Here is a 25,214-nt window from a genome sequence, read left to right on the forward strand (position 1 = left end):
CCTACTAATGTATCTGTAGAGTGGTCCATTGTAAAAAGAAGACTTCAGTTATCAATTACTTTAAACAACATGCTTTGTTTTCTTTTTCCCCTAAAAGGGATTGACTTCCTGGTTTAACACATGGCTCCATAAAAATATTATTTTAGGGGACAATGTACAGTTTCTGATAAGATCGTGTCAGAAGGAGAAAAGCCTGAATGGTACATTCTGCTTTATGAAGAAATTAAGTTTTAAAAATGCACTTAAGCAAACTGTATTGTTCCAGATTTTAGGCACAGAGGTACTACTTCTATAATAGGAATTATTATTAAATTGTTAGAATTAGTACTTTAGACAATTTGTTGGTATTTTGAATGCAGCTAGACATTAGTAGGGTTTCTTTATTAGATTGACTACTTTGTAGATAATGAAAAACAAATTAAGATACTATAAATGATGAAGATAGTCTAATTTTCTCCTGTCTTATCAAGTCCACTAACTGATGTACCAAAAATGCAATTAGTGCATTCCTGATACTTGAATTGCTGTGAATTGAAATGGTCTGGACAAATAAGAGAAAACCAGATAAATGCTACTATAAATGGCCGCATAATTGCATTTTCACAGACATTACTTGGCTGACATTATAAGAAAAGTATTTCAAACTGATTGCATTTTGCCTCATGTTAGTGACAGGTTTTTCCAGGATTTGGATATGTCCTGTGAAAACAAACAATTTGTATTGCTTAATTTGCCCCATCGGGCTTGAACACACTATTCTGTGTCTGTGAAGTTTAATAATAACAGAAACTAAAATGTCTCCAAAGTTTAATGAGTATTTCATCATACGGAGCCGTGATTCGTCGATTGGAGCTGTGAATGGAAATTGAAAAGAATACTTCCTGTGGAAGGGACCTACAGTGATCATCCGATTGTCTGACCAGCTCAGAGCTGTCCAGAAGTTAAAGCTGTTGTTGAGGAAATTGACCAATCAATCATACCTCCAGGAAGCCTGTGTAGGTCTGGGACCACCTTATGAATAAAGAAATGCCTCCTAGTGTCCTGTCTGAACTTGCCCTGGCGCAGCTCTGAACCTTTCCCATGCATCCTGTCCCTGGATGCCAGGGAGAAGAGCTCAGCACCTCCCTGTGCTCTTCCCCTCCTCATGAAGCTGTGGAGAGCAGTGAGCTCAAACCTCAGCCTCTTTTTTTCCAAAGTGAACAAGCCCAAATACTTCAGGTGTTCCTCACAGAAGGTTCCAGCTCTGTTTCCCTCCTCAGAATGCACGGAAGGACCTTCCCATCCTTCTCCACCTGCAGGGCCCAGCAGGCCCCAGGTGAGGCCACCCCAAGTTTGAGCCCAGGAGGACCATCCCCTCTCTGGGCTGTGCTCGGTGCTCTGGGATGGGGTTTGTTGGGATGGGGTTTGTCCTCAGGGCTGCCTGGGCACTGCTGACCCACAGCAAGCCTGCAGATCTAAAAAGGCTGAGTAGGGAAGGTCATCTGATCATGGCAATACCAGGTCAGCTGCAAAAACATAATCAATTCAAAGAGATGAATAAAAGCCTTCATGTTATTTTCATTAACCATGTTGTGTGAAGGTGAGTTGAGTTAGTGAGTAGCACACCTTTGCAAATATAGGTTCCATTAGTAAATTTGGAGCACAAGTCTAATGAGGAGCAGCTGAGAGAACCAGAGTTAAGTCTGGAGAAGAAGAGGCACAGGGGGGACCTTAACACTCTCTACAATGCCCTGAAAGGAGGGTGAGACCAGGTGCCAGTCTGTCTCTTCCCCTTCTCAAGAGACAGGGCAAGAGGAAATAGGCCTCAAGCTGTACCAAGGTAGGTATAGGTTGGAAATTAGAAAAAAATTCTTTATGAAAGAGTGATCAGGCATTGGAACAGGCTGCCCAGGGGAAGGGGTGGAATTACCATTCCTGGAAGTGATTAGGTATATGTATTTGTGGGGTATCTGGCAGTTTTAGGTTAATGGTTGAACTCAATGATCTTCAGCATCTTTTCTAACTTTAATGATTCTAATTGACAGCAGTTGCTGGAATTACACCAGCTATTTTAACCAATGTCATGTGAGTTGCTGACTTCTCTTTGGTAGTAATTTTTGAATGAGGAAAAATAACTTCTGTAAGATTGCTTTGATACAGTATTCTGAGATTTTATATATTTTATTTATTTATATATTTATTTATATATTATATAATATATATTTATATATTTATTTATATATTACAGTTTCTATTTTATATAGAAGTAATATTAGAGTACTTACGTGTCAAGGCAGAGAGTTTAAAGAAAGAAATGGTCTGTGTCAGCAGATATAATAGAAACTTTTAGTGGTTTATGCTTAAAGGAAACAGGTTTTCTGAATTTTGAGTAAATTCAATTTGTACCAAGCATTCTAGAAACCAGATTTTTTTCATTTAATACTGTTTTTTCAACATTTTGCGAAGAATGAATTATGGATGTCATTAAATGTCACAACTGTATCTATCTGTCAGGCTAACTTTTTTATATTAATTCCAGTATTTATATTTGACTCTTAGGTGTTGAGGAACAGTATTTCATGAATTTGTAAAGCTGACTTCTCTGTTCAAGCCAACAGATTTGCACTTAGTGAAATACTGCCTGAAATATGAAACTGTGGAAGAGTCTGTGTAAAAACATGGTTTATGTTACATGCAAAGAAAACAATAATAATTATAAGAAAACTTGAACTTTGAAGATTATGGTCTTTTCAGGTCAGACCAAAAGACTGGCAGTCTTTATTCTAGGGAAGAGAGGTCTGAGTAGAGGAGTATGTGATCAAAGTTTGTCCAAAATGGTAGGTGAGCTGAATGTGGAACTGTTGTTTTTGAAAACCTCTTCCAAATTAAAAGGTATTTATTGAAAGTGGATATAGTTAGGTTTAGAACTAATAAAAAGAAAAGAAAATTGTGTGCTGCTCAGATTTGTTCTGGAATGTGTTGTCACAGGAGGACATGGAGGCAAGTTTAAAAAGGGATAAGAAAATTCATGTTTAGAAGCCCTCATAAACAGATAGGAAGTGCAATAGGCATTATAATACCTTCTATATGACAGCTGTGGATAGTAAGATGAAATGAAGGGAATTAACTGTAATGACCAGACTCTGAATACAGGGCTAAATTAACCTATGATCAGATGTAGCCAGATGTTTCTTATGGCTTTATGTTATTCAGTGACAATAAATAATTAAGATATAATTTCATGCTGCATTACCGTTGAAAATGTAGTGAGTGGATTTTCAAGATACAATACTTTTGCAATGATTTTATATCTGGAGTTGTGTGGTGTTCGTGTGAATAAATTAACTGTTTGTAAGGTCTTCTCTCAAGCAAGATGGTGAGACAAAGCCCAGTCTAGCTTTATGTGGCTCTGGTATGTAGAGATTTTTGATATGAATGTTTATAGTTTTAAACAAAAAAAAATTAGAATTAAGTCTCCCAGTCCCAAAACACTCTTTTTACAAGGCAGGCGACCTGTCTGTACCCAGTTTTTGCATTCCTGACATTATGCATTAATGTGCTTTGATACTCATAGGCCTTGACATATTACGCTCTCACATAATTTAACATGACCATCTAGACCCATAAGAGGAGAAATTAAAAGCTTTAGAATATTGCATATAAGAGGAAAAGGTGCAAGCGTCTACTCTTTGTATTTTATCCTGAGAGTGCACTGCTGGTCTTGTATGCAGTGAAGACAAGCTCTGCCATAGATTCCTATTAGTTTTGTCCTAAAATTTTTATTAGACATTGATGTAAGAATAAATTACCTTAAGTACAGTGACTGTTCTGAAACTTTTAAGAGGAAATATTGATGCTATGTGTGTATCTACAAGTTGCAATCTAATCCTCACATTGAGAAGAGGAACTGCCACAACTGTCACGTGTGGAGGAGTATACACCTGACAATAAACACCAAAAAGGGACCCTTTAGAGGGTCATCCTGTAGGATGTGGGAAGATGATGCCAGGGATGTGCTTAACAGCTATGAAGGAAAGCTGAACATCTTTTCTTTTAGCTGGTTTTAACCTGTGTTGGACATCACACAGAACAGTAAAGCAGTTGTCTCTTAAACAAAGACTTCTCTACTCACAGGATGAGTATTTCTATGGGAGAGGTTCTGTGTACTCCAAACCGGTTGCCAGAACGTGGTTCCCAGAACCACTTGCCAAAATCAGTTTTTTTTGAAGATGCTTGTAAGAAAAGATTTAAGCATTTTCAATAATACCCCAGGAGTTTGGAAGGTGCTGAAAATAATGGTTGAAGCATGTGTATCATGCTCCTTGGGACACACTAAATGGCTGGGTTTGAGGCTGAGGACACAGGAGAGCACATGAGAGATGTCAGTGTACTGTTAGACCCTAATTCTGTGTTGTATGGCTCTAGATAGCATGTAGACTTCTCATTCATAAAGAAAATGAATGAGTATTTGCAAATTGTAGACTGTATTTTTTCTGATTCCTGGAGCATTTACACTGTCTCTTTAGCTGAAGGGTTGTCACCTGCAAGTAAGGAAAGAAAATGGCATTTTCTTGGTGGCATGTTGAAACAGTTTTCATGATGCATAAAGAAATTAAAAAGCAAAATTTGCAAGTGCCCTTGTGTCAAATGAAAATAACACATTTTAAATATGTGTTAAGTAAATGCTTTTCAAATACTTTAAATCCATATTTCTTTTGATATTAACCTGCTATAGCTCAAATACTCACTTAGGGATAGTCTTTATATGTATGTGACAGTTTCTTTTGATTTTAGGTGTCTAAGAGTGTAGTAGTAGTCTGAATTAAAAAGTAATTCAAATGAAGGCTCTTAGAATTGCTATTGTAAATGAAATATTTTGAGAGGTGATGTGTTTCTTATACATGGGTGACTTATGCATGACATATGTCACCCATGTGTAATATGCATATGCTATACATTTTTAAAAATCCTAGAAGTAGGTTTTGATGATAATATATTCCAATGTGCAGTATTAGGCTATTTGTAAATTTATTACTTCAGACTGCAGATATACGGGTTTCCAGCAGGGAGTCTCAGTGAGTTTTGTATCACTGTTCAAGGACACAATGTTGAATGCAGGAAAAACTACACAAGAAAATGACATAGTTCCATCAGACTCTTATAAGAGAGAAACAGAAGCTGGTCAGCTGGCACACTGAAATGGGCACAGCCTGGACAGAACAGTTATGTAATAAGTCTGAAAAGCCCTCTTAACTTGTATAAGTTCTTGCCCACTTATGGAGTTGTTTGTGGATGCATACAAATCTCAGTAGCTCACTTAATTTTATTTTCCTTGAAAATATTCCAGATGATGGCTTGTGGAAACACATAATACTATACTCTTTCCTTTTTTTTCAAGTTATGGCCGGGTTTTTTGTTGGTGGATTTTTTTTTTGTCTTATTTTTAAATAAATAGTTTCATTACTCTGGGATTACAGAGGAATAATAATATTTTGGGGGTTTTACAGGTTATTTAGCATTTATTAGCTTTTAATTGCAAAAGGACATAAGAAAGTTGTCAGTTCTGTCAGTGCTTTGCTAGTTAACTGTAAGTATATGAATGAATAACACTAGCCTAGAGATTTAGCTAAGGTAGGTGTTTATTTGAGTGTATTTTTTTTTAACTAGAATAAATGTTGTGCATTGATTCTCATATATGGGAATTCTTATATTCTCAGTGCTTCAACTCCCCAATATTTCATGCGATTAGAGAAAAATTGTATTAAAAGAAAAGACAAACATAGAAAAGCAATTATCCTCTCTGTGGAACTGCAGTAATTCTCAAGTTTGCATTACAGATGATTTCAATTTTAATGAATTTGAGACTAAGTAATTAATTTATATAACCTTTCACTGTTTTAAAAGTATATACACAAAGCTTTCATCAGAATTGATATTAACTTGTGCTATTTTCTTGCACAAGCTATGTGCAACATACAGCATATGGCTGTATGTTGCCTAGAACTTTAAATATGCCACAAGTGTTCCTGAATGATCAGTCCCATTCCATTGCATGTACTCCTTGCCATTCTAGATAAGGTTCAGGTACAGTGTGTGATCAACACTATCTTTGTCTTTCTTGTAGATCCTTTGCCACATTATTTGGCGTATTTGGAAAATACAGTTATTAAGGCAAGGCTCTTACATGTTATCAGCAGTATATTGAATGACTGTACTGGACAGCATAAAGATTGATAGTAACAGAAATTCCAACATTATTACATTGCCTAAAAGTGAAAAAAAGTTTGGGAATTTAGGAAGTCTTTAAAAAGTTTTTTATTCTCTGGAAATACACCTGAGCAGAGTGACCTTTAAAAATACCCTGTGTTTTAAGATATAACTAACTCTTTGTTTATATTATTCCAAAATATCAGTTGATGTCTATGTAATAACAAAGAAGGAAGAGGAAACGGATAATGTTGTTTTTGTTATTTGGATATTTTCTTATCGCAAATGTGATAGGTAGTGCTGTAAGAATAACTAAGAGAGGTCAGTGATGTAAAATGCTCCAGCAACAGGTGTTCTGTGTCCCTACTCTCATATGTTTTTTTCCTTTTAGAAGCAGAATCGCAGCCAAACTTGAAATTTAGCAGTTGTGAACTTTATGATCTGTCATTGCAGCTTGGGTTATGGTTGATTAACAGCTGGTTTACTGTTTTAGCATTCCTCTAACAAGTCTTTCCTCTCTCATCCTCTAGTAAATTAATTTAGTTCTACTCTCTAAAAGGTGTCCTAGAGAGTATTTACTGACATCACAAACTGACCTCTGTGATAAGTTATTTAGGGACAACTTCAGTGCAGATCCATCTCTTATTATTTCAGTGAAGTAGCTTCAAATCTTCAAAACCAGAATTTTGCATTTAAGTCACAATTGAATTCTTAGTCTTTTGTCAAATGCATGTTTCAAATATGAAGTTACTCTACGGAATGTGTTTTTTAACTTTTGTTTTAATCATACACTGTTGCTTAATAAATATTATCTGTGTCATTTTTGTAATTTTAAACAGCCAAATACAGTTAATAAAGGATGAGTAGTTTGCAGAATATGTATCTGCTGTTTGCAACCAGTGCCGTTCAGATGATTTTTCTCTCCCTTAGGATGTCTGTTATGTCCTAGACAGTACTAGGGACTTCTGACATCTGCAATGTCTTAGTGAGCACTGCTGTTTCATGATTACTTTTATCTTAACTTACCTTTCAGTTTTCATATGTTAACTATTTCCATCCTATTAACTAGATTTGCATCTAGAATGCCTGCTGTGTCATCTTCTCCTATTAGCTGCTTTGTTTCAGTCTCTTTAGGTGGGAGCTATCAGTGTATGACTTCTCTGTCACAACAACTGTTTTCTAGCTTTTTATTAGGCTCAGAACTGCATTGAACCCAGTATTTGACAGGAAAGAGGTTTGAGCAGGTCTGGAATAGCACTGCTGAAAATGGCCAGCAGTCACTTTCACTGCCCGTGGATCAGTTATTCTTACAATGCTGTTCAGCATGTCTTGAACTTCAGCTCAGTTTTGCTTTAATTGAAATCTGTGCCCCATATGCTTAAGAGCCAAGTCACCTATTATAGGCCATATACTTAAAATGTTCTCAGGAGAGCACAAGATCTGGTATCTGCAGCCTGCTTGGCTGTGCACTGTGAAGAATAGATCCACTGGCTGTGAAGATAGAATTATATGGCATTTCTTCTTAGATATATAGATTCTAAGCTTCAGGTTATGTACTATCTGCTTACTTCAGGTTGACAGCAGCTCAGCCTAAGCTGCTTACACTTGAAGTGAATTCAACCCTGGAGTTTGTTGAAGTCTGCTAAGGCTTGAAACAGCATTGTTGACAACTCGAGAACTTAAGCTATAATTTTACTTTTCTTTAATGTTTTTACATATCAGGAATACCATGCATATGAAAACATAGTTGAGATCTAAATTTGGACTTGTGTAGTTTAGTGTAAGTGTAGTCATATTGTCTTGCTGAATTGTAGAATTTATAGATTTTTCTGAATAATGCATTTGAAGAAATACAGTGATAAAGCTTGTTACATAGACTGTCCTTGTTTTGTTTAAAAGCACCAAAGTACAACATTGAAGTAGGCTTTGAATAAATATTAATAGTCCTAACACCTTCAGTGTTTGAAACATTTTATATGTAATAAATACAGTTAACACTGATCCATCTGCAGCATTGAAACCTACTGAGAACAGTAAGATAGCCATGCCAGGGCTACTACCAAGACATTTGTATAAATATTTGTTACAACCTAAGCTTCAACACTGCATCTGTCTTCACAGATTTGAAGGTGAGTTGGAAAAAGCATACTTGAAAATAGTTACTGATGTTTTACCTTCATCTGGGGAATCATTAAAATTTTTTTAATTGCCGTCTTAGGCTTTGCTTACACTTTTTAGATATATTTCTTAAAACAACCTGCATGTTATAGAGAGTGGGACCTGTTTTGGGGTCTGAAGTACCTACTCACCAAAAAGATCACCCTGAATCATATCTAGTTGCATCATACTACTTTATAGGTTGGAAATACAAGTGACATTATGGTCAAGCAACTGAATTTATCAGAGGAATAGTATAACTTGGACTTACGTCTTAGAAAAAGAAATAACTCTTGCCAAGTTGTTTCAAGCACATGTATTTGTAGCTGTGTATACACATATACATTCACTTGCTATGCCATATTCCATATTGAAAGGGAAATAATGAAGTTTGAAAATATTTTTAAAAGATTTTTATGAGATGCTTTTATTCTCAGTACAATATTACAGTTAGAAAAATTTTCAGAATTAATTTAGAACATAGAGGAATACAGTTCTGTCAGCTGATTTATTTTTAGTTTTGCCAAGGTAAAGTTTTTTACTACAGCAAGAAACTTGAAAGTATTTTTGTGTGTCAGATGAAAGTACACTTTAAAAAAAATGGTTAATTTATCTGACAATCACAGAATTTAAGTATTCACAGTAGCTCAGTACTTCCTGAAGAGTTTTACCGTGCAATGAGTAGAGCAAGAAGGGACAGTCTTTTTAAAGGCTTTAGCTAGGCAATTGCAACGATCTTAGCTTAGGATAGGAAGGCAGAAGTTTTGGTGCGTATATTTGCTTCTTTTATCCCAGAACACACGGTAGTTAACTTCTTACTTGTATTGTGCTCTACTTGGTTCATATGGATAAGCTTCCCTGAAACTTGTTTCCTCACCCCTTTCAGTCAGACTGGAAAAGGTTTTCTCTTACATCTTCTCTGGTCCTGGCTCACCTTGACTGAGAAAATGTAATACTTTTGTGCAGTTCTGTTAGCTGATCTGTGGGATAACTTCTGGCAGAACGGAAATGATGGGAAACTGGAAATATTAGTATTTCTATCAGCTCAGCTTAATTCCAGATAGGGAAGAAGATGGTAATTTGCCATTTGAGGAATTGATAGGAAATTTTCCATGGTTTAGGGTCATATACAGGTTGTTGGGCAAATACTTCCATTGTGGTGACTTTGTTCGACAGATACCTTTCACTGGCAATTTCCTCTCCTGTCTTCTCTCCTAAAAAATGTATTATGTCTTTATTTTATGAAGATGGAATCTTTTCTTCTCATGTATTCAGTGATAATTTTAACCTATAACTAACTCAATTTAAAGGACTATTTTCTCATGAGATATGCATCTTATTCAAATGACCAGAATTCTTTGATTATTCTAGTACTAATAGGAAGTACAACAGACTTAGTAAACTAAACTAAAATGTTTTTGTTTGATAATAAGGAAGTGAAGTAGAGTAGACAAGGATTTATTTTGGCACATTTCCTTACAAAGATAAAATATGCATTGTATCTAAGAAAATAAAATTAAATTGCAGTAATTAATGTTCAAATCTGATTCTGTATTAAAGCTATGCAGTAATTACTAATGATATTTGATATCCTATAGATCAAAACTCTGTGAAAATATTTGCGTTGTGATTTTTGACATTTAGAATTGCAGGTAATTTCATTGTTTGAGTAATGAAATTTTAAGTTGTTTCTATTATCAGTGTCCTCATGTTATATAAATACATGTTTTAGTTAAAATTCCACTGCAAAGTTGCTTGTTTAGAAATGTATGTTGGGTGGTTTTCATTTTTCATGGAGCAGCATGAAGTTACATTTGTCAGCTCATAGTGGTTTCAAAGGTGCATGGTTTCACTGGAAGATGATGAAGCCTGGAAAAGTTTCCAGTTCAGAAAATTCTGTTACGGCAAATAAATCCCATTTCACAAGTGAGATAAAATATAATGGAAATTATGTATGTGTTTTTGTGAAATAAGTTTCTCTTGTTTATTTATTAAAACCTTTTATAAATTTTTGTACAGCGTCCGTTAGTAACTTATTAGCAGTAAATTACATTCCAAAATCTGTTGAAATTTTTTATGTTAATTTCAGTGAGTTTTGTTTCTGCCTTTTAAAGGATTTATCTTGTAAATACATGTGAGACACTTTCATCTATCAACTGGGCTAGCTAATAGGAAGAGATCTTAAAACTGATAATCTGAAATAATCAAAACAACATGTTTCTAATGCAATTTCATAAGACTGAACTATTGCTTCAAAACATCTATATTTCTATAAATGATTCTAATTAGAGCAGATTTTATCAGAGAAAGTGTGAATATTTCTAGCAAATCCTGAACACTAAGTGTTAGCCACTGACTCAGAGTAGATTGGTTAGTGAGCTGGTTAGTGTTAGAAAACTATAACATGGGAAATCATATACAGAGAGTAATGTTAACCTGAAAATTATGTAGGATTAATTACATATATTTTAGTATGAGGCTGTGGAGAAGCAGATACACATCCTGTGAAAATGTGTGCACACACAGAGAATGAACTTCTACTAATGGCATTGGTAAAGGAGATGGTGTTAATGTTATGTTTCAGCAATACTCATTGAGTTCTGTGTCTAGTTACAATGACAGCAGTCTAAAAAGAATGGTAAAAGACATTGAAAAGAAAAATGTCAGAGATTTATTCTGAAACTTCAGCTAATTCAAGAATATTCAGGAAGCTGAGGGCATTTCAGTTTATTGAATAGGATATTAAGAGACTTGGCAATAGCAAAAAAAAAAAAAAAAAACTGAAACAGAGATAAAATTTCCAACATTTGAAAAGTTTTTAATTGTTAAAGACGTAAGTCGACCCAGTAATTGAAAGCTAGCAAGATATGTCTAGAAGAAAGTATTTCTTTGTAAACAGATGTATTATGTGAGCGTGGAACTGATTATTAAGGAAGAAATGCAGTAAGTTCTTTACCAGTTGTAGCTTTCACACAGAAATTGTGGATTAAATTTCTCTTTCTATCATCAGACAAACCAGTAAACACATTTAATCAATCTGAGATTGGAACAGGCTGGGGATTCTCAGTGATAAAAGCTGTTCATATGATTTAGCTTTGTATAGATAAAGGCTTGGTATTGAGCTGTGAGTATCTGTTAAAGGTACTCGATTTTTGAGGATAGGAAGAAATCTATACATGGTCCTTCTGAGGATGGCAGAACTGTCCAGGTGGAGTTGAAGGTAGGATATGTATCTAGTTGTTGTTACCATAGCACGTTAGTTGCAAGAATTCATTCCTGTTTTAGTTGAGTGTTTTTCTCCAAAATCAGTCTGCTTTCACTGTTTTATCAACCAGTTTCTCATTGATCTTTTAGCTCACCCCTCCTCTTCTGTCTCCAAATCATTCCCCAGTAGATAATTTTGCAGTTGTTTTGTGGCAATAGTGTAAATTTTTAAGCTAATATTGTCATTCAGATACTTTCTAATAAAGATTTATATCAAATGCATTTCTCTTGAGAGGGATTAGTTTGGTTTCCTAAATAGTTCTCCTTGAAATCTTTCCAGGCATGTGATTTGTGAAATCTTCAGTTTGCTAGGACATAAAGCATATTCTGATATTCTTCAGTTTAGCTCATTAATGGTAGTGGAAACTTCTGGTCAGCTAATCTCTACAATTAAGATCCACATTCACTGGTGTCTGTATGATTTAGAACATGCTGGCAAACATTTCAGTCTCCTGAGGATGAACTTTTGGGGAGATAAGATGCAGATCTTCCTTTGTCATCATAAACTTACTAGACCATATACATTCTTCCTTCAAAATAAATAATTTACTTATATTCCTGTGTAGCTTTCTTCTGGTGTGTAATTCACAGTGAATTTAATGAATAGCAGAATATCAGTTACTGAAAAGTCTCAGAGATAAAAAAAGATGTCTTCCCTTTTTTGATAGTACACACCTAGGCTTTAAAAGTTAATTATTCTACCAGCATGTTTATTAATAAATCTAGAAAAGAATTTAACTTAAAGCAGATTTGGTTTGAGATACACCCTACTTTAGTTCATCCAAACAATGAATTTATGGATTTTTTCTGAATAATTTTTTAGTTTACTTATCTATAAGTGATGTGTCATTCCAGTTTCTGTTTACTTAGAGCATGAACTGCTTTTCCTTTGAAAGTTTTTTGTTAGTCTTTCAAGAACACTGAGTGAGTGAAAATACATAATATAGCTGTCTTCTTGGACCACTAAATCTAAATTGCCATTTAAATGGAATATATCTTTCCAGTTCTTTCACACAGTGAGACAATCTCAGAGGACCAGAGTCCATGGCCATGATTTGTTTGCTCTAAAAACTTTTTCAAGTAAATGAAGGATGTCTCTTATATTTTATGTAGCTCACATTCATTTACATGAATGTTGGCCATTGAGTAACAAGTCTCACAGTGACTCTAGAATTGCTTGAGTTTGAGCCAAACACCCATTTAGAAGGATGTTAATAGGCTGTCAAGCACTGTACATGAAAAATTATAGCATTATAATTTAGTTTCACAGATTTGGATATTTTGAGGAGAAGTCAATGTAGTTTTAATTAGCTGTTTCAGTTGCAAGCTCTGGTGTTTTTTTTTTTTTGTTTGTTTTTTGTTTGTTTTTTTGTTTAAACCTTCTTCAGTAGGCTAGCAACCTTATGACAGGATTGATGGATTGAATATTGTGAACATTCCTTATCTGCTTTGTTAGAAAGACAGTGGCTTGGTTTGGAGAGTGCCTTCATCAGGTTACATTCAAATGAATGATTTAGCAATGAAACAAAGAGATGGTAACTTATTGGACAATGCCAAGTAGATCTTCAAGTACATATATAATAGCATCCATTTATTCAAAATGCAAATAAATAAAATATTTAACAACTTGGTTACTTGTTTTTCTTGTTTCTGAGCCTCTAGTTGGGACTTGTATAAGAGTTCAAGTGAAAGCTGATGTACTCAGTTTCAAGAGTGTAAGGTGTTGGAAAAGTAGAAAATACTACAAAGTTTCTGAAGGTGTTAGAGATTTGGAAGAGTCACCCTTTTTTTTTTTTTTTTTTTCCTTTTTTTTAAAGATATATCATTATATGGAATATAACTTAAGTGTATTCCATGTACTTTTAGTGCCATAATGTAGCTAGACTTTAAGGTAGTGAGCCTAACAAGCTTTATTTCTTGTAATGACTATTTGTAAATTGGAAATTAACTTAAATAAGGCACTCCCAGACTGTTACAGATTATACTACTTAGAACTAAATATCAAATGTATGTGACTAGTGCCACATTCATAAAATTCAGACAAGGGGAAAGCTAGAGGTGCATGAATTAACAAAAGATTACAGTTTAAGAGATACCTGATGTTTGTGTGCAGGCACACAAGTGAACACCAAGGGTAAGGAACTAATAGTCTGGTACCCGGTCCCAAAATTAAGTCATTTTATTGAAATTATTTTAAAATGTTTTGCCAGTTAGAGATTTTAAGTCTTCATCTCAGTGTTCACCCATGTGAATAAAATATTTTTTGCTTCCACACAAACCTAATTTAACCAGTATTTTATATACTCTTTTACTGTTAAAATACTGATATTGAAATGCCATGCATATTATGTAAAAACTTGTTCTCAAGAGTTGCATGAAGTAAAAATAAAGCAGAACTGACATTTGTGAAGATCAAATTATTTAGGGCGATTTTTATATCCACCTTATTTATCCTCTCAAAGTTGATGTCTTACTTATTATGTGAGCCATAGGAATTCAGCTGTTCATAACAGTGAGGCTTAGGAATTATGTGAATCAATTACTTAATTGAATCACATAATTTCTAAGCGTCACTGTTGAGGCTGGTGAATTTTTTTCTTTCTTCTGTCTCTGGAACAGCAGAATTCACATCCTTTGGTGCAGAACCATGGTATTCTGCAGGAAGAGGGATCATTGTGGGTTAAAGTTCTGTCACTAATTAATATCTTCTGATAAGTCATAATTTTAAGTCTTTAGAAAATTTTTCTCTGGAGGCTTGTTTGTAATACTAGAGTGCCTTCATCAAAAAAGTGTGGTTATCTCACAGGTGTGTAGTAATTTGCACTGCACTGGCATAGTAGTTTGCTTTTTGTCTTGACGTGTCTAAAGGTGTGAAGTCCATTACAGATCCATGAGGATGGCTTCTCCTAAACTAACTTATCTGTTTATAGATACATACACGGTGCAGAGCTGATTAAGAGAGTACAGCAAATGAGCAGGCCTGGTTAAGAGGAGTTTGAATAATGACTGTACTGGCCCTTGCTGAAAGCTGTATGTTTACAAAAGGGTTAGTAAAGCTATTTTTGTCTTTATAAACTATGTGCGTTTACATTAATATTTTTTTCTGAAGCTTTTCTTTATTCAAATGTTAGCTGCTGCAATAAGATATGAGTCAATGGTAAGAGCTTACATTTGAGGGCTTTTTCAACTGATATTTTTATGGCATAACTTAATTTTTAAAGGTCAAACAGCTTCAGGTAGATCATCTTAAGAATTAAAAATTTAATCAAAATGGAAACTTCCAAAAATGCAGAGGAAATGTGGGACCAAAATATTCTAAATTATTGTTCTGCAACAATATTCTAAATTATTGCACTGGTGGGGCCTCACCTTGAGTCCTGGGGACAGTTTTCGGTGCCACAGGATAAGGAGCTGCTGAAGTCGCTGTGCTTGTTCAGCCTGGAGGAGAGGAATGTTTACCTACCTCCTGGGGGACAGCAGATGGAAGGTGCTAATCTCATCTCTCTGGTTAACAGTGGCAGGACATGAGGAAATGCAATGAATCTACATCAATGGAAGTTCAGCCTGAACATTAGGAATAGGTTCTTCACTGAGAACGTGGTTGGTCCCTGTAAGAGGTTCCCCAGGGAACTGGTTCCGCCATCAAGCCTGGCAGGGTTCAAGGAGCATTTAAATGAGACTCTAAGGTCATTTAGTTTTTTGTAGATCTGCAAGGAGCAATGATCCTGATGGGTCCTGTCTGTTCCAAGATACTATGTGATTCTGGTCTGTGATTCTAAGAAAGTAAGAATTAAAAATTTTGCTGATTCCCTAGGTAAAAAGAAAGGGTAGAGCTAGGCATTTGTACTCACTTAAGAATAGCTGAATTATTGAGGAAGCATCCATGAATTCAAATTGAAGAAAAACAAACAAAAAAATTATTAGAGAATTTTTTTGCTACTTGATTGACCTTTGTAGGAGTGCTCTCAGCTGCAAGTTAAAATTTGATTGCTCTGTATGTCAGTGAGCACTTTTAACTGCTCATGAATGCAGTTAGAAAATGGAGACAAGACATGTCTTTACAACATTTAGGACAGTGGACATAAATTGGAGCTGGAGCTTCTGCAGATTTTCCAGTCACTCTCAGATTTTTCTGTCTCCCAGTAGCTCTTAAATTTGGAGATGCTGGTGACATTTTTATGCATTTACTGTGATTTTGGACTTAGATCTATTAGTTCTTAGTTCTGTTCTTACTAGCTTTTGAGCAGATTTTTCATGGTTCATAGAATTTTAGATATAAGAAGTTTGCGTCCCTTCCAGGAATATTTTTATGTTCCAAATGCATGGTAGAGTACCCTTTTGAGTGGTCTGTAGTCACAGAATAATTTAGGTTGAAGAGGACATCTGGAGGTCATCTGGTTCAATTCCCTGCTTAGTGCAAAGGCAACTCAGATCAAGTTGCTCAGGTAGCAGCAAGTTGTGCAGTGAACTAAAAGGTGAATTTCGGAACAGTCAGAAATTTCAGGGCTTCAAGCAAACACAAGACTAGAGGGCTACAAGTAACATGTTCAAACTCTAGAGCTGTTTGATATTTTTATCAAATTAAGCTATGAAACAGGTCACTTCTCAGCTGTTTTTTTTTTTTAAGAAAACTCACATTGTTAGAAGCATTCTTAGTTATTTGCGTCCTGCCTTTCTGTCGAACCATGACACTTTCCTATTTTTAATTCTACACATTTTAAACTCAGCAAAATCGCCACCATTTTTCCGCATGTGAAGAATATAATTAATAAGGGTTCATAAGTCCCTTAGTGTTTATCCTTGAGAATCATAAAATTTAATACTATTTTATCTACTAATCTATTGCTTTAAACTTTTAACTTCACACAAAAGTAAGAAAAAGAATATAGGGGCTTCCTCAGTTGTGTAAGTATTATGATATGAGTAGGCCATGACGATAATATATGAAAAAATGTTCTATGTAGTTATCCAGACAGATGTGGGACTGCATCTTGACTCTCCAGAGTTCTGAGGCTAAGAACTGTAATTTTTTTTCCTTGAAGAGATGCTTTTTTCCTTTCTGAATTCCTGTGAGTATGAGGAAAGTGTCTTAGACTTCAGTGGATATTCCAGAAAATCTAAATACAGATACCTAAATTTGGATTTACCTTATGTGCTGCAGTTTGTCCTGCTCTTTATAAGTAGGTTATAAGCTTTTATGCCATTACACTGCAATGCATGAAGATTGGTACTTCATACATAAAGACAAAGTAAAACTCACTTTTAAAATTTTCTGTAGCCCAAGGTGCATACTTAATTTGTGCAGCTGAGTCAGACTTTGCATTATGTAGAGCAGATTCTCTTAACTCCAGAAATCAAAATACATTTAAGGCTTATAATTTGCTCCCTTTAGTTACTTACCTTTGTTAAAATAAGTAACTAAATTGCAGTTCGTTGCTAGTGGACCTGCAGAAAAACGTCTGAGCGAGATCTAAGATGACAGCAAAAGCAGTTAAAACTAATGTGTGTAGGGTCAGCTGAGGTGTTGTCTTAGAGAGCTTTTCCATCCTTGGCTGTTTAATTTTGGTTGATTTTTCGCTGGTGTAATGAAGAGTTCAGCTGAGTGTTAGTTCCAATTTAAGCTATTTAATGGAGTGAAAAAACCTTGAGATCTAAGTGAGCTAAGCTATTTTATAGCCATGACTAATCAGCTCTTTAGAAAGCATCCTGTTTTCCTAGTGATTAACCCCTCCTTTTGCAGTATCATGCAAGACTGCTCTTGAGTAATTTCAATTCATGCAGGTGACAGTAACTTGAACTGTCAAGCTGTCCTTTACCAGAAGTCTTCCCCTTTGGTCTTAATCCGATGTGCCCCCTAGGGAGATTGATTACATCCCACTTTATCTTTCCTAAGTGGGAGATGAGATCTCAGTTCATTGCCTGCTTCTCCCATTTAGAAAATGACATAAAATTGTGTCTACTTTTACTGTCACAACTCAGAATTGAATCACATAATACCTGTAATTTATCTCATGTTCTGTATAGAAATAATAATAATATTGATGTTAGATGTTGCTGGAATGGTCAATGAAGGGCTTCTTGTGTGTAAAGAGCTACACAGTCTCAGGAAAATACCAGTGCTCAGCTTTTTTAAATAGCACAGCATGAAAATAGACTTTGAATTATTATTGAGTCAAAAGGCATAATGACTCTTACAGTGCTCAATATCTTTCACTGAAATCACTGAATCTATTGCTCATTGGAAGAAAATATCTTCAGGGGATAGTTCTCCAACCTAGTCAGTGCACTGTTTTCTGAAGACTTGCTTTTAGATACCTTACTGATTTGAACTGAAGAAATGATTGTTGTCTTAATGGTTGATGCAAAGATAAACACCTTTTTCTTCAGTCAGATATGTATCTGAGGATATCATCAACAAGAAACAAAGCAAGTTAGCTGTCAATCCCAGTGAGAAAGTAATTCAAAACCAGCAAGACTTTTGCCTCATAGTGCAGTTTAGCTGCCCAAATGTTTTTCACAATTGCAATCAAATATGGTCAGCATTTCAGGGAAACATGAAAGGAAAATAGTTTAATATTTAAGGAAAGATTAAGGGATAAAGGCTTATTATACTCAGATATGATGGTCATGTTCAGCTTTTGCCTGTATATTGGCCGTTGGAAGGGAGGCAAACAGACTGAATCCATGAGTTAAACTTGAGAAAAAAATATTTGAGAAGGAATCCATCACAACAACACAGACTGGAACCCCTAAATGAATTATTTTTAATCAAAGTATTAGCCCTGCAGCCTTTGCTTTCAGTACAGTACAGTATATGCCTTTAATTTGGAGACTATTTTCTTAGGCTGAAGGGACCATTTTCTGTATCACTCTTTTGGGATTTTAAACAGACCTCTGGAGCATGTTTGTGTGTTGGATTTTAGATTGGGGTTTTTTAAATTTGGTCATCTTTTGTGAGTTTTGTTTGTTTTTTAATGCCTCAGTGATTTGCCTCCAATTCATCTTCTTCAGAATTTGAATGTATTTAAGTACAGTATCATCTCAGTAATATGTCCTCTCAATAATGTAATTTCCTTATCATGTATTTTATTCTTGGGCATAGATTCCTGAAGCTGTTAGTTTGATTTGGTGAGATGGGGAAGATGTTTGTCCCATTCCCACCTCAACCACTAACAATTGTCTTGTCTTCAGAATGTAATCAATGTTTTTAGATTTCTTCTATTTTTCTGTATTCTAAGCAGCACTGAATATATCATGTATCTTGAATATTTATCCTCCTTGCTTAGAAGTGAGGATTCTTACTGGTATAGCATGTCTGCATACTATCAAGTACTGCTTTCTGTCCAGCAGTCATCTTAGTGGGTTTGGGTTTTTTTTCAGTTCTATGCAATTGATCTACTTTTCACTTTTTTTTATTCCTTCTCAGACTTTCATTCTGTTTGTGTGTTTTTTTCCCCTAATAGCTGTTTTTGTGTTCTGAGGTTATAAAGTTTCTCCCACAAAACCTTTTGTTATATTTATTTTCAGAGTATTTGTTTTGATGTGAGGAAAATGCTGCTGAACATCAGTAACTGCACTGGAACTTAATATTAACTGTTAATGGAATAGACATGTAGTATTGTTGTTCTTCTGTTTTTATTGAAAAATTTCCATCATGTACTTTCCTTCTGATCTTGAACTTTCCCTATATATGATTTGTGTATTAATATGTTATACTGTCTTCCAAGGTAGCAATTACATTTAAAGCAAATTGTAGCTTAGAGTTTTTATAAAGAAAAAAAAATCTTGTAAAACTTTTAGGTCCTAGGTGAAACTTACTGTTTTGAATTAAAGCATTCAGAATCTTAGAAGACTGGGTATAACAAGGTATTTATCTGAATTTTACTTTGGGAATTCAGTGGAAAGTTCACAGTGAAGGTGGAAGACAGTACAGAGCAGAATCTTGGACTTCTTTTAAGATATCCATTCCTAAATATTTCCATTTATGTGACTTGATGCTCTTTCCTGAGCTTTAATTTAACAGCTGTTGGTGAGAGTTAATAAATGGCAACATTTAAAATGCAGGATTGGGTTTTACTGTGTAGTACTTTGTCACTCCTTCTTTCTGCCAATATGATATGCAAAATATGTCTGCTGTAATCTTTGAGGATGACCAAATTTTGGAATTGGTCATTTTGGTGAACTGATCTGTAGATACTAAAAGGAATCATCAGGTTTTCATTAAAGTACTTAGAAAAAATTTTGTGCAAAATTCCAAAGGATGTATTTTCCATCACTTTGGAGTGGTATGTAGAAGGGAACAGCTGAAATAGATAAGGAATACATATGCAAATAGCATCCCATTTTATGTACAGGTTCTGTTGATTAAAAAAAATGTCAAAGACTTGTGTTATGTTATTTGCTTACTTGTTTCTAGGAAATTTGTTTCTACTCTTGAACTTTTAACCTTAAGAGTGCCCTTTTGTATTGTTAGTCTGACACTGTGATTTAATCAGGGAAAAAACAAAAATTACTCAGTCCAGAAAGCTTGTGATCTTTGATTTCATTAAAAACAGACTCTTTATGCCATAAGTAAGAGGTTCAGTCAATAGGTATTCTACTGTGTCTTTACAGTATAACCTCTAGAGGGTCACACAGACTTTGTGTCTGAATGACTGTGTTCTCAGTCAGAAGTGATTGTATGTCATAACTCATTAGTATTGGCTGCTGCCATTTTCCTCCCAAGAACATACTGCACAGCAGTCTATTGCTTCTGATCTAATATTCCTCCAGTTCTTCTCTGTCTCCTTTCTAATTTAATTTTCCTCAAATGTTGCATATATTGGCCATCAGCAGGATTTTTGCTTAATAATTCAGAACACTTACTCTTCATGCTCTCTCAGACATGCTTATGTGTAATTATAATTTTGAGTTGGTTGCTTTTTGGTTCCTTCACACTGGAGAATAGGAGCAGTTCCCATTCATTGTTAATAGGTTTTAATCTACTCCACCACAGTAATTACAATTCAGCTGCTTTTGTGCATAGAAATTATGTACTTTGTACTTTTGTACTTTGTACATACAATTGATGGTAATTTCTTCTGTCAAAAAAAGGCTACCAGTTTAATTTGAAAATATAGAAAAATATGGTTTCATAGTTGCTTAGCTCATTTGCTATATATCACATACATTTTTTTACTCTGTTAAATTTTTCTCTTTGACTTTTTACATTTTGACTTTATTTAAGTGACAGAAAAGTAGAGTTATTATAAGTTACTAAGTTGTGTACATATTTTTGGCAGTTTCTTCCATAATTATGATTTTACATATGTTGGATGTGACTATTCTTGTATTCTGGTTCAAATTATTTTACTTCTGTTCAAATTCTGGAAGTAGGTATCTTTTTTAGAAGTTTTTGTGCCAAACAAATATGGAAAGTTTTGCTGGATTTCTTTATCCATTTATGTGTACAAATTTTTTCACTGTCTGGCAGGTGACTCAATCTTCCTTGGGTCTATGTGCACAACAGAAGACTATAACATACTTCTGTTAAAAGAGGGCAAAAAGAACACAATAATGAAAGTTTTATTGCTGACATAATGATGCACCTTCATATGCATTAAGTACATCGTAACAGAACTTGCAGCTATTTCTTAACTAGCCTCTTTAAATATTCTGCTTTAGGCAAATTTCCACTATATTAATAAGTTCCTTAATTTCATTCCCATGTATGTTTGTTTTACGTGATAAAAGAGAGTTAAGAAACCCCTACTGTAAGATCAGTTGCTTTTTTGTTTATAAAGAGTTGTAATTTAACACTTTAAAAATGTGTTTTCTATCACTGATGACTTGGTGTCATCTTGTATGGGCCTGATCAATTCCATTGCCACCGTATTTGTAGGATGATTTTGAAGTATGTTAAGTTTTGCCACCTTATTACATAGGTAGGCACTATAATATATTCCAAAGGTGAACACTATAATTAAGTTATTAGATGTACAACATCAAGCCTGTTCTGTACTTTTAACAATACATTTTAACAACAATGTACTCTTTGCTTCTTTTGTATTTCAAGTGATAAGAGCAGACTTCATTATACAGAGTATACTTAACATATTAAATGCCAGTAACATTCAACATTGTGCAACAGAGTTTTCAGTCCAGTAGTAACAGAGGAGGTGGGACAGACTAAAAAGCTTAGTGAAATTTGGCCGGTCTGGCTTTTGAAGTTAACATTGGTTCATTTCTTGAGCTTCAACAGATTGTATTAGGGCAGTTTCTAGCTGACTCATGACAGAGAAATATTTTGTGCTTGCAGTCTGGGAAATGCAGCTACCTAACTATAATAATTTGTATAATGCAGCAGCACTGCCAATAATTAATTTTATTAGAAATTTTAAGTTACTAATAACATAATAAGAACATGCGAAAAAAGGGGAAAAATAGAGAAAAAATATTTTGGGGGGAAAAATCTTGCCAAAACCTCCCCTAGAACCTCAGTAATTAAATTAGTTGTTTATTATGCGTCATTTAATTTCTCAGTGGTCATGAAAATACCCACATTACATTTCCAAAAGAACATTCCCCTCCTTTCTAAGTTGCTTTGAATTGCTCTTGGCAAATATAAGAACTTTGCAAAATCTGTTTTGCAGATGTGGAATCCATCATTTAAGAAGTTGAATTTAAACATGTGCATGTGGAGCCTTCTTCATGGATATTTTAATTAAAATGGAATTTATGGAAGAGAAACCATAAATGTTGATGGGATGAATATATTAAAACTTGATGTACTGAGTAAACAACAGTATATGTTAGAAGTACAGTTTAAAAAAAAATCCCCCTGTTCTTTTTACTAAAGAAAAAACTTTGATTAAACAGTTTGTTTTCAGGTGGAAAAAAAGACTCATTCAGGAAATGCTTTTCTTTTGTAATACTGGAGTCCAAAAATACCTTGGTTCTGCCTATCAACAGATAAATATTAATATTATACTTCTGCTAAGTGGTGCAACATAGAGCATTAAACAGTGTTATTTTTTCATCTCCCATTTTTTTACTTCTGAGGAGATAATCTTAAGAAGGTTTTTTTTTTTAACAAAATGAGTGCCCTTGAAATTATCTGATTAATGCAGGGGTAAAATTTTTTTATTCATTTCAACACAAACAACAGACTGAGCTCAGAGAAGTGAAGCTTCTGAGCTTAGAAAGTGAAAATAGAACTTTTGGCATGCAATCTCATTTATTTATTTTTTCATTATGTCTGAGGAAGAGGAAATAATTAAATGGTACAGAATATTCCAGAAGAAAACCCCAGAGTCATAATTACATAATGTACCCTGAGTTGACTGTTATGTGGTATGCTGATTGAGGGTTAGAAGGGAAGATAATATATGGGAGCAGTCCATATATTTTTTTGCCATAATTGCCAATTTAAAGACAATATTACCTGAAGGTAAATTAATCGAGTTTCTATGCTTCTTTTCCTTTTTATCTTCTTTCCTTCTGACTAGAACGGGAGGAGTTAGATGTTAGTCTCAATACCACAGAACGGGCTGGGTTGGAAGAAACTTCAGAGGTCATCTAATTTCAAAGTCCCCCCTCTCCAGCCAAAGTCAGGGATGCCATCCACTAGACCACATTGCTCAGATCCTTGTCCAACCAGATCTTGAACATTTCTAGGTATGTGACATCCACAACTTCTCTAAGCAACTTGTGCCACAGCCTCACATTGTCACAGTAAAGGATTCGTTCCTAATATTGATTCTAAGACTCTTCTGCTTTAGTTTAAACTGTTCCCCCTTGTGCTATCACTGTCTACTGTGCACAAATCACTTTCCATCTTTTTTACAAGCATCTTTTTAGTACTTACAGTTGCTTTTGGTTTCCCCAGAGCCATCTGTTTTCCTGTCTGAGCAAACCCAACTCTCATCCTGTCCTCATAGGAGTTGTGCTCCAGCCCCCTGATCCTCTTTGTTGCGTCTGGACTTGCTTCAACAGGTCCATGTTCTTTTTATGCTGCATGCAGCTCCAGGTGGGTCTCAGCAGAGCAGAGCAGAGGGGCAGAATCCCCTCCCTCCCCTGCTGCCCACGGGGCTCTGGATGCAGCCCAGGACACGTTTGGCTCTGTGGGTTGTGAGTGCTCACAGCTGGGCATATACAACCAAAGAATCAATTAGGTTGGAAAAGGCCTCTGGGATTCATTCCAGCCTGTGACCCACCATGGTCAACCAGACCATGGCATTCAGTGCCATGTGCAGTCTTTCCTTAAATGCTTCCAAGGATGTGGCTCTACTACCTCCCTCAGCAGCCCATTCCTGTGTCTAATCACCCTTCCTGTGAAGAAATTCTTCCCAATGTCCAGCCTAAGCCTCCTTTCATTCCAGTGAAGGTCCTTCAGTGATCATCGCTTCTAGTCTCTCAGTGGTCTGAAGGAAACACATACATAATTTACAGATGACTCCTTGTGTTTTAGTTGGTGGTGATTCAGTCAAAAACCATGCTAAGCTGAAATTTTGCAGATAGTATTATGAGATGTATTTGCAATATGATGTCCATTTAAAAATAGGAAATATTTCCATAAAGAATAAAAATACTTAAAAGATCTTATGTGAAAAAAGACATTAATGAGCTCAGTCTTAGCTCATGAATTACGGCTTTCTGGGAGTGACTGACAAATTTTTAACTAATATATAAGTGATTTCTTTCGTGATATTTACTTCAGTAAAATTTTTTCTTTCATTAGATCCAGTAGCAGCAAGGCAACAGCAAACACATGCTCAGTGTGGGGACATCAAGAAAACATTGAGGGAATAATAAATATATACTGTAGGCTATGTGGGCATTTTTGACAGGGCATGTAACTCATATGTGTGGGAATATGGCCAACTGTTTGCAGTAGGAAGCAGCAGTTCAGCGAACTTGGATTTTTCAGCTGACCTGCTGACATTACAGCTGATTGAATGCTCATACTTATTTTAATGTGTTTTATAAGGAATAGGAGTATACAAGTGCTTCTTCTTCCTTTACAGTGGAAAGGTAAAATGATAAAAAGGTTTGAATATGCTCTTCGTGTAGCCGGTTTCTGAGGTTTTGTCAGGACACTGAGCCCCAAAAAGAGGAAACTGCAGGGTTTAAAAAAGTAATTCCATGCCAGCAGAAATAAAGAATTGGGATGGTAACGGATTCTAAGGAGATTTTTTTTGGAATTACATCTGAGATGCTGTGAGGCATCTGGAATGAAAGGGCTCTGAAGTTCCCTGCACATAACTATATTACCTGGTGCACCACCTGAGAAGTGGTGTGCCAAGGCAGTCCTTGGGAACTTGCACTGTAAGAGGGGATAGAGCTGTTCTGTAGGAAATGGTCGTCACTCAGTGAAGAAGAGAAGCTGAAGATGCAGGACATTCAAATGAAATTTTGGAGGGATTGAGTATTGTGGAGGAAGAGGAATGGAAAAAGACTCAAGTTTTAAGCAAATATCACAGTGGGAGAAAGTGTGAATGAAAGGCAGGAGACTGAGATGGGTATTGACCACACAAAGAGATGAAAAAGGGAAGGTCAGAATCATTGAATGTTTGAGGATGAAAGCAACTTCTGAAAATCTTCTAGTAAGCCTAATCGTAATTGCAATA

At 35.2% G+C, this 25,214-nt stretch overlaps 1 protein-coding gene across 1 annotated transcript in view; it reads left to right on the forward strand.

The window, feature by feature from the left end:
* The window catches only part of WDR70 (WD repeat domain 70), a 125,338-nt gene that overhangs the window by 45,905 nt on the left and 54,219 nt on the right, over positions 1 to 25,214 (forward strand). The window lies entirely within an intron of this gene.

This window comes from Taeniopygia guttata, chromosome Z, assembly GCF_048771995.1.
Source record: "Taeniopygia guttata chromosome Z, bTaeGut7.mat, whole genome shotgun sequence".
NCBI lineage: Eukaryota > Metazoa > Chordata > Aves > Passeriformes > Estrildidae > Taeniopygia > Taeniopygia guttata.